The 15,569-nt window shown below is 31.4% G+C and overlaps 1 protein-coding gene across 3 annotated transcripts in view; it reads right to left on the bottom strand.

Moving 5' to 3' along the window:
* The window catches only part of LOC132946068 (BAI1-associated protein 3), a 170,892-nt gene extending 155,560 nt beyond the window's left edge, over positions 1–15,332 (bottom strand). For 2 of the 3 annotated variants that reach the window (XM_061015891.1, XM_061015892.1), the window contains exon 1: positions 15,102–15,332. The gene's annotated coding sequence lies outside the window, so the exon portion shown is untranslated. The remainder of the gene's footprint in view (positions 1–15,101) is intronic. The other variant, XM_061015893.1, reaches the window with a different exon arrangement.
* Positions 15,333–15,569: the final 237 nt, after the last annotated feature.

Below are 15,569 nucleotides of genomic sequence, written 5' to 3'. Positions count from 1 at the left end.
TCTTTAATAAAAGTAAAATATTACAACACATACATACATCATTAGGAAACATAAAGCATATAAAAGTCAGTAGGTATTGTCGTATTGACGTATTGACGTATTGTAGGTAATTTGAACATACAAAATAAACCTGATTCATTGAATGTTGTTCCACAAAGTATTATATCTTGGCGCTATCCAAACATGTTGTACAGTTAATAATAATACATTGTATAACACATTGTTATCTGTAATAATTGACACGTGAAATAAAAAATATTTTAAAACATTAAAAAATAAGTACTTCGAAAAAATATAAGAGTAGACAATATTAAAAATGACATATTTTAAGTATAATCTCTATGTCAAATTTGCAATCAATGAAACACGTAAGCCTTTTTTTAACAATCAACCGTCTAAAAAATTAAACAACAATAAGCATACAGATTAATGTTTTGAATTGAACGATAGCTCATTATAAAAAACAGTTTTGAGCGATAATGGTTTATCGATCTATATTTTTAAATGATGTGTGTGTGTGTGTATGAATATTTAATTACTAAATAAAATAATTCAATCGATGACAGTTAAATTCTATTTTTAATATGGTGTAATTGGTTAAAATATAAACAACGAAGTATAGTTTGGGTGCAGGAACATAATTTAAAGTACCCATACCATTTAAAACATTAAAACAAACATTTTAGATGATTAATGACAGTATAGTCATATTTTCCACACTATTGACTTTCTCTTCAAAACGTTACCTAACCTTTTTCATTATTAAGTTTCAAACATTTATATTTACGAATAAATAAGAATTTGTATTTGACTTGAAATTCAAAAATTAAATAACAAAAATGTATAAACGAGTTATCCGTATTAAACCTTTTGATCAAAAGTTATTATTCGTACTGAATATATTGCAATTTTGTCTGCAGACAACAAAATGTTTTTTTTTATATAATATATACCTATTAATATAGTATTTACAGTTTTAATTTCAAACAATGGGTTTTATCCTTTATATGAGTTCCAAATGTAATTAAATCCATTTCCCGCACTTAATACATGTTCATTGAAAATTAATTAAGCTATTCTTCCAAAAACACATGTGCCTGGACATCCCTACAACCTTAAATTTTAAACTTAAACTGTATAATATAACACGATACCCATTACCAACCTAATGATTATATTAAAGTCTTTATAAGTGGAAAACATTATTTGCGATTCACGATTTGTAAAATAGTGTACAATACTAGGACTTCATACTATTACAATTATATCGCATTCGGTGAACTAAATTATTATTTTGGAATAAAAATGAATTTGACTTATTTCGACAGGTAAATGGGCCGGGATGACTTCATACCGATCTCATTCAAGAGCAGTCGAAATTATAGAAGGTTGTGCCCCGTTTATGGGTGATGATAAGTGATGATGAGGGAACATTATGTATAGAAAACTATATTGTCACCAGAGGAATCGAGGGAGTTTATAAAGTTTTAGCTCACTAAAAGAGCACCAAAAGTGGGCACAAACGCAAAACGCTGAGTTGAATAATTTCATTGCATTGTAATATTACGTGTGTAGAGTGTACTTATAACTTATATTATATTAAATTATAATCCAAATTAATGTAGGTAGTGTAACAGTGTTTAATTAAAAATCAAAAACCTATGTGACTATAATTATATTTTAAAATCATCGGAGTCATTCGTGTTGTACATTATGAGTTGAGGGTGAAACTTAATGGCTTTTCGATGTAATATAGTTTTATTTTATGTTTTAATATCGCTTTACAGTAGAGGTAGATCATTTTTCAAAATGTCCGAGTTTCGGTTGTTTTTACTCTTTTCCGAATAGAGGTAGTTATCAAGGAACAAAACATCAAAATAATTAAGTGTAAACTATTTAAAATATCTTTTGAACGTAAGCCATAACGTTTGAACTTAAATGCAACTCATAGTTATTAAAAGATTTTGCGCTCAACTATTTTAATGTTTTATGAAACTTAAATTAAACATCCACTCTGCAAGTTTTTTCATATAAAGTATTCATGAAACGATTAAAAAATGTAATATGATACAACAACGTTCTATCTTTGATGGCATCCAATATGTTCAGTTACATACAACTTTCCTCGTAAGAAATATTACTTATTTTTTTTATTGATGGTATAAACCGAAAATACACAATTGAAGGTATGTTACGTAGTTGTGTAACGCCTTTCCATATGAAAAAATAACAATTAGTATTTTAAAACGACTCTTGATCGCGTGCCACAAACACGGCCGATTTTAAGGTGTCGATATTAGAGGAAACCCTTATTATTACAGCATGACAGCGATTTCCAATACGCATTGAGTATAATATTATTATGTCACACGATGAAAGAGGTAATTTATTACTGATTGGACTTTATCTCTGCGTACATATCACTTACAGTTACTCGTTTTTCAGTTTAACCCTTAGCGAGTAAACACGTCGAGTGAATTAAAACTATGATATATTATGATACATTACGGAAACTTACAGTAAATCAATTATTTATATCGAATAATATATACGTGTTACCAATATAATATAATAGGTAGTGGAATTTCATTTTGATGAACTGTTTCGGTTTGGTAATCGCGACGTCGTACACAAACCAATATTGGGATACGATTCTGGTAAGCGCTGTCAAATGTAATACTATATATAATATTGCGTATAAATGAAAACATTTGGCTCACAGTATTTGCAGCAAGAAGATGAAAATATATAAAATGATTTCCCAAATTGTATAACAGTTCACTCACTCGAGTTTACGCCTCGGTCGCCACGGGCTAAACGACATATATAAATAACGTATATTATAATATAATCTTGGATCGCGTATTTTTCCGTAAGCCAACCATTTCATAAGACTGTGTAACATCATATTATGTAGAATGTCGTTGGACTATCAATAAATTACGAAAACCCAATATGATATCCCTTTAAGACGTGCCTTATTCGATTTAGCGATTAAAATAAATTTGAATTTTTATTTAGTTTATATTTTTTATTTTTCATTTTAGATCATGCGAACGTTGTCAACGACCATCCTCGTCCGGTCGAGACGTGTATTCGAAGCACATCCGAGACGACCGTGACCAAAATAATTGTTAACCGAATATTTTACAGCTTCAGCTAATTTACGACCAGTCGAGAGAAAAATAAATCGTTAGTACGTACCATTTAGAAAATATAAAGAGCGGCTGCCGTCGTGAAATCCGACGACGTGATGAAGAAATCAACTCGAACAAAATTTTACCGACTAATCTTCCATTTTTAATGTTTGAAAAATATTCTTGGTGTCCATTCGATAGTACACGCGGTCATTGCGCCGCATGATCAAATTATCATAGATATCAAATTTATCGTTGTCAAACCTCTCGGATATAGTATTATTGTGTATAATACCTTAGAACCGAAAACCGTAATGGTTATTGCCGTGCGTTCTAAATATTTAAGCACGGAAATAATGCGTGGCATTTATAACGGATACCGACGATTCATTTGGCGGTTTCATGGTTAATCATGGTGCCCGAATAAGCGCCGTACTAACATATTATACTTAAAGATAAAACTTTGTGTGGATAAAACGATATTAATTTATGTCAATTAATAGGATTTATTAGGCTAAAGATTATTTTTAAAATAACAAAACTTTGTGTTGTATTAATTTAAAGCGCAGAAAAGGGCGATTAATATGAAGATAACGCAACTATAATATTAATTCACTCCGATTTGTCCGGTACAAAATTACAGTAGGTGTTCCTATTTAAAGTGTTCTTTTATGAAACGTAATACATATTATTTTTATTAATATTCGTTGGACAATTAATATTTTTAGGTTATAAGTTAATTTGCTTGATGTATGGCCACACGAAGAACATACCATGTTGTTTAATATTGTGTGATAACCATACCGGTTATTTAGAATAACATGTAATTAAATAATATCTACACCGTTATAGATCATAATAATATGCCCCTAATAACATGCCATTGACTACAGAATTTTAAACATTAACTGTAAACTATATCCAACTATTATCATGTTACTAAATCAATGTAAACAAAATTTTACACCTCAAAGTTTTTTATTAGGTACACTTTGTACGTCATTGTTTTATGCAGACAATTAAATACATTTTTAGCTAGGTAACAAAATAATTCTTAAGTATATATTATGAAAAATAAATACAGTTTAACTCCAACCAAAAACGATGTAATGGTTAGTCCAACAATCTTCAACGATATGATAATTAAAAATAAAAAGTAAAACTACAGCAAGGCCTGCCATTGTAAATACCACCACAAATGCAATCAATCGGAACGTCAGTTTCACTCGTTAAAGCGACATTTTATTGGGTTCGAGGTGGTCGGTAACCACTACCAGATGACCGTCTTAACGATATAGAAGTTATTGAAAAATCTGAAAAGCTTCAAAATGTCTATTCAGTAATTTCATAGTCCAAACGAATAATTACTATATATTATTATGTAAACGTTTATCTATAAAAAAAAACCAACCGTATATCTGAAAATGTGAAACGTGAAATTTGTACACTTCCTACCGAAAAAAATGAAATAATGAAAAAACATCATTGTAAAACACCAATATTCATCCCACTCAAAATCTAAAATGTTAACGTTCTCTTGTTTCTGATTATTATATTGTTATTTTATAGGGACGCAAATCCCTGGAAAAACATTCATTTTCAATAAACGCAAAACTTGAGTTTTTTTTTCTTTTAAACTTTTTTTCTTTTAAAAGTTTAAAAAAAAATAAATACGTGTAGCGTAAAATTACACCATTCTGAAATTGTTGACTATTTTGTGTACCTACAAAATATTATATTTAACTATTTAAAATGTAAATATTTTATAAACTTGCATAACTCGAAATGTACTGACAAATATTTTTCAGATATAAGAACGTATAATTTTTATCAAATTCTACCAGAAATGAATTTGGTGCCTATTCATTGTGAGGATAACCAATGTTTATACTTTGTTCATTTCTGAAAATTGAAAACAAAAGGGTTCCTATGTAAGACACAAGTATGTTAGAGATTGATTTGACATCAAAGACCTTTTATGACGTCATTTTCGAACGCTCCTTAGCCCTTTTCCCTTTTATTCATCAACCTCCTTCATCAATATTCGTGTATTTGTACAAAACCATATGTGTTCATGCGGAACAACGAAATGTACAATATGCAATTCATGCGTGGTAGGTATCTGGTATAATATAGTCAAAAGTTGTCTCGTTAAAAACAAGTAGTTGAGGGACTTATATGCGAGCAAAAATAATCACACGGGCTACCGATTATGATTGCAAACAGTAACAATTTGTTCAAAAAAAAAAAATCCAACACGCACAAGTTAAAATTCCGATTGATGATGGTTATTGCAGTCTGAATGCCTAGGTACTCCATAATAACCGATCAAATGATAATGTCATATAAAAAAATCGTTGGTTTTGGACTTTGGTAGGCTTATCAACAAAACATGTAATATCCGAGATAAGAAAATTTAAGTATATTATTTGACCCCTTTTGTCCGTTCCGGTTACGTGAGTAATTAGTTGGTGTACATTTCAGAAACTGGGCCAAAGGGAGTTGCGTGTCCGCGATCGTTTCCCAGAAACTAAAAACCCATACACCATGTATACATATTATACACTATATTTATATATATATATATATGTGTGTGACCTTCCATCAGTTTGGACATGGCAATAATTAACCTTATCCGGAAAGAAAATCCTCGTGCTACAGTATTAAAATCACAATTTGCCAGCGAAGGGTCTTCCGTCAGCCAGGACATGTGAACCGACGAATTAATTGGTTCTCTTCCGGTCTCCAGAGCAGAAGGGACACAACACTAAACCGGAGTTTAATTAAATTTAGATTTGTTATTTACAATTGTTATTCTTTTTATAAACGCGTGTATTATGTACGTAATGGAAGCACGAAATACACCTGTCCGTATTTGACACGGATTTGTACTGTTTAGTATCGAACATTTGGGCAACAATTCGAAATGTTTTTGACATAGTACTGTCCCAAATTCCATTAATTAAATGCGCTCGTAGAAATTTCGCTGCATTTCATCGGATCTCCGTACACGCGTTTAAACTTTTCATTAAAAGTTTCAAATCGTTAAAAACGTAGCTCGAATTCCGAAATAAAGCCAATGAAGAGTTTTAGAGACTCTTTAGCCAGAGTTGTTTCTCTTTGAAAAGGAAGTTTGAATGAATAGTAATAGAAAATTAAAATTATAACTTGTTCATTATTGTGTATAATTTGTTATCGTTAATAGAATCATAAAATATACCACTATGTTAATAGACGTTTTCAGAATCGTTTGCCAAATGTTTACAAAGTAAGTTTAAAAAACTAACTTTCTACAATGGTAACCATTTTTAGAGTAGTTAATATTAACTATATCATTAACTTTATAAATAATAGGTAATGTTCGTACTAAAAAGATGTAATTTTTCTTCTAATTATTTTACGTTTATTTTAGTACCTATAACCTGATTTATCCAAGAACTGTTAAAGCTAGATACGCTTAGCTCACAGCAAGATAACATGCGTTTTTTTTTCATCTATAACAGATAATTATATCATAATATTATACAAATAATAATATAGCTCATAAAATAAATGCATAGCAAAATATACATTAGTAGGCACAAATTATTATTTTTCTATTTTCCAAAAAGAACACTAAATCCATTCGACAACAAACACGACAAACTTACTGTACCGATCAAACACGATTTGTTCTGTTATAATGAAAAAAAAAAAAAAAACAATAAAAAAACGCGAACCGCTCTTCGAAAACGTTTCGAATTATTATGCCGTCCCGAATAACCTGTATTTATAGACCGAACTTCGTTGTGTTCGATAAAACAAATTGCAACACTATTTGTACGCAAAGCTCTTTTATATGTACATCAAATCCGAACATCGAAACATCGGTTAGTCCCCCGTGATTCTGATGCATGAATGGGAACGATGTATATTATGTTATATACGTATTTCGTATTCATCCGATGTAATTGAAGGCCTCCATTTGAATGGTTGACAGTCAATATTTGCTTTGAACACGAAAACAACATTTTTTGTTTTTTATTTTTTTTCGAAAGGGGTCTTGGGACGACGAATCGTTATTGAAACCAAAACCGGCCAGCGTATTCGGCGACGTGACCGATATCGCATAATACACCCACCTACCCGGCCGACTATAATATTATAACCTACCTATATATAATACGACAATATATATACCTAACATAATATCGCGTCGTTTACTTTCGGAAACCGGCCATTGCGCCGGGCGGTCTCATTAAGCAGAGTGCCATAATATACGTAACGGAGGTTTTTTTCACGCGAAATATTGTCGGGCACATTAAACCGAGCATTGGGGATAATATTAATATTTTTCGGAGGTGCCGATGCGTTGTTAGGTACTATGCTAGCAGCAGCTTGTCGGAAAACTGTCGGAAAACGTTCGCGCGACGACGCAATCTGCAGCGGTACACCCCCCCCCCCCCCCCCCCCCCGTAAGGCATGACGACGACTAATTATTGTGCACCGCCCTAACATCGCGACCGCTGCAAACGGTACCACTGCGAAATGGAAATAATAACTGTTGTATGATTAAAAGAAGAATATAAAACAATAACAATAGCAAATAAAAACGGCAATAATTAATATGAAATTGTATCGACCCAGTGATGTTTCGGTACGGCGCGGCGGAATAATAAATATATTATTATTATAATATACTTCCTGTGGATTTAGCCGCGCTGACAAAATTTTATAATAATTACAGGTAGACATACTCAATAGGTACCGCGAACGAAGTCGCAAGCCCAAACGTTTTGAAATCAGTTTTTAACAAGCTATTATTATGTTGATGACGAAATATACCTAAACCTCAAAATGTAAATATAACATGACGTAATAAACTTTGAATTTATTACTTACGGAATATTGATTATCATTGCGTATAGTGTATCACCAGTGTGGATGTATACGAACGATATGTCGCGATATGTGAGACATTAATTTTTTTTTTTTTTTTTAGCTGTATTATTTATTAAAATTTTATATTGTTTATTCAAACATTTCTGGACGATTATTGAAACGTTGTCAAGCCTATACCTATAGGAATACCTACGTATCTTCACGTTTTGTTCATATTATTATTGTTATCGACTAGGTAATGTTTTTGTAACAGCAATTACAAATATTATTGTTATAGCTATGCAAAAATGCATTTCTGGTTTGTACTGAACCATACATTCGTAATGACTAATGAGACTTATTAAAAGTTAAGAATATTCGCATACACCATTGTAGTATATAGTAATATTGTATTTATATACAAAAACGTTATGCAACTATATATTTTGCCAATGTATCATGACAGATTGTAAAGTTCTGTTTGGCAAACATTTCGTAATAATTTGGACTTTTTCACATACGTGTTAGATTTCAAAGCCATGGCGTACTACGCAGCTTATGATGAATGAAGAAATGAACATCGACATTACTTTATTAGCTGGTCCTCAAATACCAACCTACCGTGTGTTTTTATATTTTATAATAGAATACGAGAGTAATGTTCTAACAATGGCATTCAAGATGGCACTTTACAACGACAGTAGATTCAATGGACTTGTTGATCTGTAGGGCATTTTAAAGTGTAATTTAATTTAAAAAGTGCGAAACAATCCAAGTATATAATATATAATGACACCATGCTACTTGATTACCACCTACCTAACATAAACTTGCCGTTTGCGATGTTTGTGTGTAAATCTTAAATTATTTATAGTGTCTTTTCGTTGAATATAATATTGGGTGAAATATTTGAAAAATATTGGAAAGAAAACAATCATTACATAGAGAAGACGACAAGATGAAAATTGTAAGAAATAGAAATAGATAAATAGAACATTACCTCAAGGCTCAAGTTGAATTCGTATTTTTAGAACTATACAACACACACACACACACACACACACACACACGCACATCTTGTGAAGTCCTATTCGCCCATGGTGCAGTAAATCAGCTTGACATTAAGACAAATTAGATTTCCCTATCCAAGTCTTTAATATTATTCAGACCGATGATAAATGCGTTTACACAGTTTTTTTTTCTTACGAGAATGGTATTTCAATTGACACGCGACTGCGTACGTGCGGCTTAAAAGTATCACATTTTCAAAAATAAACGCCGTTTAATATTATTATTTTATTTGACAGCGACAGTTAAATTCTTAGAAAAATGAATAAAATATGCCATGGAGAAAATTATATTCATTCTTTAAACTCCATTAGAAAATACAAATGCGTATTTCTACTGTAAACATTTCTTTGGAACAGAATTACTGCATAGTAGAATTTTTAATTGTTTTAAAGTACCTTAGGTAGGTAATACGATTTGAAAAAAAAAACAATTAAATAAAACTGATGGTTTGAGATGAAAATCATATTATCTTCGTTCAAAAAACCATTATAAATAAATGTCTGTCAATAATTTCTTCGTGGTTTCAACACCATTATTTTTAAAAAACTGCTTGATACGAAAAACACAAGCATACGTATTATAATTTTACCAATAATAATTATATTTAACTTAATTAGATTGTATGCATCATGATATTTGTAGTACGCCCGAATGGTCACAAAATGCTGTTGCTGTGTAAACGCGTAGTACAAGAAATTGGGGAATGAATGGTTTTGTAATAAAATCGCATACTTGTCGTTATGATTTTTGGATTCTAAACTTAATCGCATAAACTTTATACTTGTGGAATAACGTTTATTTTTTAAGTTTGCATCAAAAGTTGTGTATAACACTCTGTGAAACACCACAAAGTTTATGAATTCGGTTAATGAAATTGTTCTGCATAATATTTTGTAAACTACATAATATGAGTATGACGTGTTTTATGGATACACATACATACGAACGAATAAAATTACAATATTATGATTATTATTTTAACGCACAACATTAATTTTGCTATCGTTCTATTTTCTATATTTTTATTTGAATTTTTTATATAAAATTTTTTTTTAAAAACCCTAACTAATAATTGTCTATTATTTTTTTATTTCTTATGCAAAACTACAATACTTGCCACCTACTGACCTACAAATTACAGTGCACCTACTATAATGCACTATTGCACTCGTCATTGCGCATTAAAATCAATGTGCATTAAGTTAATTCGGAATTCAGGTGCGCATATAACGCCTTTTTAATTCACATTAGGCTGACGCGCATTAACTATTTAATTTGATTGATGAAATCGAATTAACACTATCGCCTGGATTAACAAATGCATATAAACAGCTTAATGGGAGTAAAGAATCCAGCGGGTAAACTAGGATAAATAACTATAGGATGATGTCTGTTTTGATCATGAATGATATCTTATAATAATAGCATGTAGAATAAAAAATGTTCTAATAAAGTTTGGCTGTAAACCATTACTTACTATTAGATGCATGTGAGTCAGGTATTAATGCTTAATAACTTAATGCGCATTGACCACTGCATATAAAACAAGTAGGTACATTCAATATTCATGTTTCATAATAATATGAAGTATTGGTGAGACATAGATAAAAAATAACCATAGCACGCTACTAAACATTTTTCCTCTGCAAGGAAATTCTATGAATTATTATAAATATAATATTTTTGTTAATAATTAACCACGACACCGAAAACCTTACGAACAATATTGGTCAGTAAAACAAAAAACGCGTATCCAGCCCAAAATTATATTCATATGTAAACATATTATATACATGATTTATTTATTTTGATATAATATTATTTCATACTTGTTATAAACGGCATACAGGCAACAGACTCACGTCTGCTGGTTTGGTGAATAGATACAAATATTTTATATAAATAAGGCAAGTAAAACATTTAAAATTTTGTTTTTAAAAACTAACGAATGTTGTTTTATCTTTAAATCGCAATTTAGTCCACACATAGTATATACATATAATATTATTATACTAAATGCATAGCTCGTAAAGAGAGATACGAGTCGTGCACGTCGTCACGTATCAGAAATCAGAAGATGGGTACCTAACTGTACGTAATAGGTCCGATTAAACATGGTCACTCATATATATATTGTACTAAACTTTGTTTTAATTTTTTTTTATGGCTAAAAAATACCGTAGTGGCTGACGTGCACTATACAGTACCGCTAAAACAGCATTTTCTATAAACAAATTCTATAAGCGTTGATCGAGAAAATCTTGGCCGACCACGAACTGTTTATATATTTTATTTTGCTTGGCCACTAAATGTATTAAAATAGATTGTAATCAAAAAAAATGAATGCGAAAAAAATTTAAAATAGGTACAAATAATTATTATGCTACCTTTCTACTTCTTTCATCCCTTTATTGAAGCACTAAAAATGTGAGTCATTATTAAACTATAACGTTTTACGATAATTTTATACATCTTGGATGTTATTGTGGAAGGGTATTACGCAATTTTTTAATACGAGTTTTAATCATAACTCATTTTTACTCGATTTTGAAACGAACATTATTTTAATAATATCAGTAACGTATGATTAAAATACCAATGTATTTTTACTATTCCAACCATAAATTATGACATTTAAAATAAATTGAAATAATTTTTTAAAACTTAACGCATATAATAATAAAAAATAATATACTACCACAATGTATATAATCATAATTTAAGCGTTACTGCGCTAAAAGCCACAAACCAGGCGAATAATGGTACGTACTATAATTCCATACACAACATAATGAAATAATTAATAACCACATTTATAATATATTGTTGTACCTATGGAAAATTATTTAGTTTGATATATTAATTAAAGTTGAAGCCATATTCAATTTACTGAAAATTGTCAATTGAAATGCGTGAATACAACGCAGGTTTCAATGTATAAGTGGATTAAAATTTTTGTACGATCGGATCAGAGAAATGGTTGAAATGTATTAGATTAATTCATGCATCCCATACTCGGGCTTAGGTCCAAAGTATTCTTTATGTAGAAATTTAAATTTACAGGAAGGGGAGTTCTATTTTATTTTAACATAGCGTTTAGGTAGTTTTATGTTATATAAAAAATATAAATAGTTCCATTAAAATATAATATATTTACCAGAATAACATGTCAATTAATTAATTGTTCATACAAACTGCACAATTTACAATAGTATGCATACCGCATACAACAAGTATTTTACCATTTCATTATTTCAACAGTTATTATTACGATACATTATTATTATCTTTAAACAATATTGCTTAGCTTTTGTTGATACTATCATAAAGTTTGTGACTATTCCACTATTCTGATTTGATTTGTAAACTACGTGTACATTTAAACGTAAGGAATCGCGTTCATTTATCATGTATTTCAACAGTAAACAAGGTATTGGTAGGTCGCAAAAATCATGTCTGAGTATAAAAATCATTATTATGTCATTATGGTGACGAAAGACGGTTAGGTACCTTTCGTGAGCGTTAACGTTATGTGAAATGTTTATGAATATAAAATATAATATAAAATATAAAGGTACTAAATATTTTGTGGGACCTTAACTTTTCTATACAACTATATACAGAGTAATATACAAAAAATTCTTCATCGCAAACTATTATAGATTTCTCCTTAAAAAGTAAATAGGATTAGTCTTAACTCTTAAGGAATTCAATGTCCATAACAGATTTATTACACGCTGGCTTACATTTTTTCGGACCACAGTCGATAAATACAGCGCATGGCGTTTGTCTTTACCCAAAAACTGATATTTCCCCTTTTTTTTTATTTATTATTACATTTATTTGCCGTAAATAATAACTTATGGGAAGGGTATACCCGCGTTGATTTACTAGCACCAACCAATCGGTACTACTTTCGTGGTGCGCTAGTTTATCCTAGTGAATTTCTAAAACTTGTTGTTTAAATAAATTACCATAATGATAAGTCATTAAAATATTAAATCCATAAGTATGAAATTCCCGCGTGTTTGAATTTAGTTTTTAAATTAAATATTATGCAATATATTAAGTATTATTTAACGAGGAAACACAAGTTGCGTGATCAATGCAGCACGGAAATATATCCAAAACTTGATTATGCAAATAACTATTGATAATTTTGTCTTTATAATTATTATTGTATTACGGGCCGTTTCATTTTGTCACGATAACTATACTGTTACGGTGAATAGCAACATTAAATTTGATTACATGTTCAGTAAATTGTAACACTAATATGGGTTTTGTGTAAACGTGAACGTTTGGTATACAAAAGAAAAGTTAGGTGTATGGTATATATAGGTTAGGTATATCCAATAAAAGTTATTAGGTAATAATTAATGAAGTATTTTTTTTTTTTTAATACAACTTAATTTCTTGTAAATATAGAATCACACCATGAGTGTAAATAAATTTATGGTCAAAAAACAGAAGACTGGCTTGAAGACTGGTTTGCATCTTAAATTGAAAATGTATTTATTTTTTTCATATTTTTATTTTGTAAAAAAAAAAGTAATTATTTGGCATACAATTGGAAGAAAATATAAAACTTAAGAATACTCCCTTGAGATAAAGCAATACTCGCTTTCTTCATACAAAAACGTAGTGCATTAAGAACTTTGCTGTATACAAAAAAAAAAAACCCATTAAATTCATTGAGAAACTGTGTGCAGTGCGTTTAATAAGGAATCACCTTGTTCACAAACATATACATAATATATTGCTATATGAATAATACATTATTATCACAATAGTAAATAGCTATAATATTTTTTTCGTTTATTATTATTTTCTTTAGTTGTCGTTTTTATTTTTCAATTCCATTTCGGGCAGAACAAAAAATGACGGAGTACAATCAAACTCGTTTTTAATTATTTCAGCTACATCATACAATTTTCACTTGACAGTTAGGTTCCACACTAAAAAAAACATAAGCTGTGTGACAATATCAATATTTTATGACACATATTGCAAATTAACGAACAATTATTTATGCGGTTGGACAAATGTATTCGAATGCATTTACTAGTAACTAGTGACTATTAATTGTGTGTTACCAGTATGTATATAATATTTTTTTTGTTAACTCCTTACTCGAGCTTATACCTACAATGAAATATATATTTCAATCAATTTCCAAAATGATTAATTTAACTTTATATACAGTATGTTTCCACGAATCGGACCATTCACTGTGCTCATAATACACTTTCATTGACAGAAACTGTTGTTAGCCGATGAGTTATTTAAATATTATTTTTTTTTTCTGTTGATACGTCATATATAGAACGACGTATTGAATAGCAAAAAAAAAAAAAAATAATAATATATTTTCATAATAATATACTTAAGTCAGTTTTTTGCATTGAATACTAGGTATACTAAAAGTAATTCGGGGTTAATAACAGTCATAAACCTGCATTTTGCAGTAAGTATTGTAGATATTACTTTCCATGTTTCCAATGCACAATGTATGACTGACTTTACATACTATTATACTGTATACACATGTACATACATGATTGGGCTGTCTAAAGTCCGTTCCGAAATTGAGTGCTTAAATAAAAATAAAAAAACACCGAGATGAACACGATTATTCAGATTCGTCACAAGGGATAAATAGATATTGACCGGTCAGTTCAATTTCGCGTATCTAACACCCCTTTTCATCATATATAAATAAATTCTCGACATTAGACAAGTGAAATGGGGTGACGCGTGAAACTAATCATCTTTTCGATTTATTTTCGTTTGAACGATACGCTGTTTGGTTTACCGCGCGGCACCTATACTGCGTGGACGATGATTATGTGTGTGTGTGTGTGTGTATCAATCAAAAGGTGGTGAGATGATGGTTCAATTTTCAACCTCCCCCCCCCCCCCCCCCCCCCGAAAAAATAAAATAAATATACGCGCCATCATCAGTCGAAGTAAACAACCACTGCCGACGGAGCGCAACGATATTTAAAAAAAAAAAAAAAACTGTGCTCTTACCTCTGTGAAATCGTGACGGCGGCACTGGTCGACGGGGTGTCGGACGCGAACTTCGGACTCGATAGCGGTGCACGGCGTGCGCTTGTGCGCGTCACCAGTGTTATAGGCGACGACACCTGTACGTGTGTGCGCGTGTGCGTCGGCTGCGGTGGCGTGGGCACGCGTACGGATCACCACCACTCGCCAGGAACCGCGGCTCTGGAGTGTGGCACCAGCGGTAGCGGCGGCAGCACCAGCACCAGCACCAGCGGCAGCAGCACCAGCACCAGCGGCGGCCTTGCGTGTCGCCGAGGGTTGTCAACAGGTGCCGCGAGAGCGCGAGGCGGCTGCAGGGGTACAGTGTGCGCCACCCGGTCGCGGGTGGGTGCAGAGGGGCGCGGGAAAACTTTGAGGATCCGCCGCCGCGGGTCGTGCCGACTGCGCGCAGACCCGTACTCGGCCACCATCGCGCCCTCCGGCCGTACACGC

Source organism: Metopolophium dirhodum, chromosome 6 (genome assembly GCF_019925205.1).
Source record: "Metopolophium dirhodum isolate CAU chromosome 6, ASM1992520v1, whole genome shotgun sequence".
Classification (NCBI taxonomy): Eukaryota; Metazoa; Arthropoda; class Insecta; order Hemiptera; family Aphididae; genus Metopolophium; species Metopolophium dirhodum.
The sequence above is the reverse complement of the archived record's forward strand: the minus strand, read 5'-3'. Positions and strand labels throughout refer to the sequence as shown.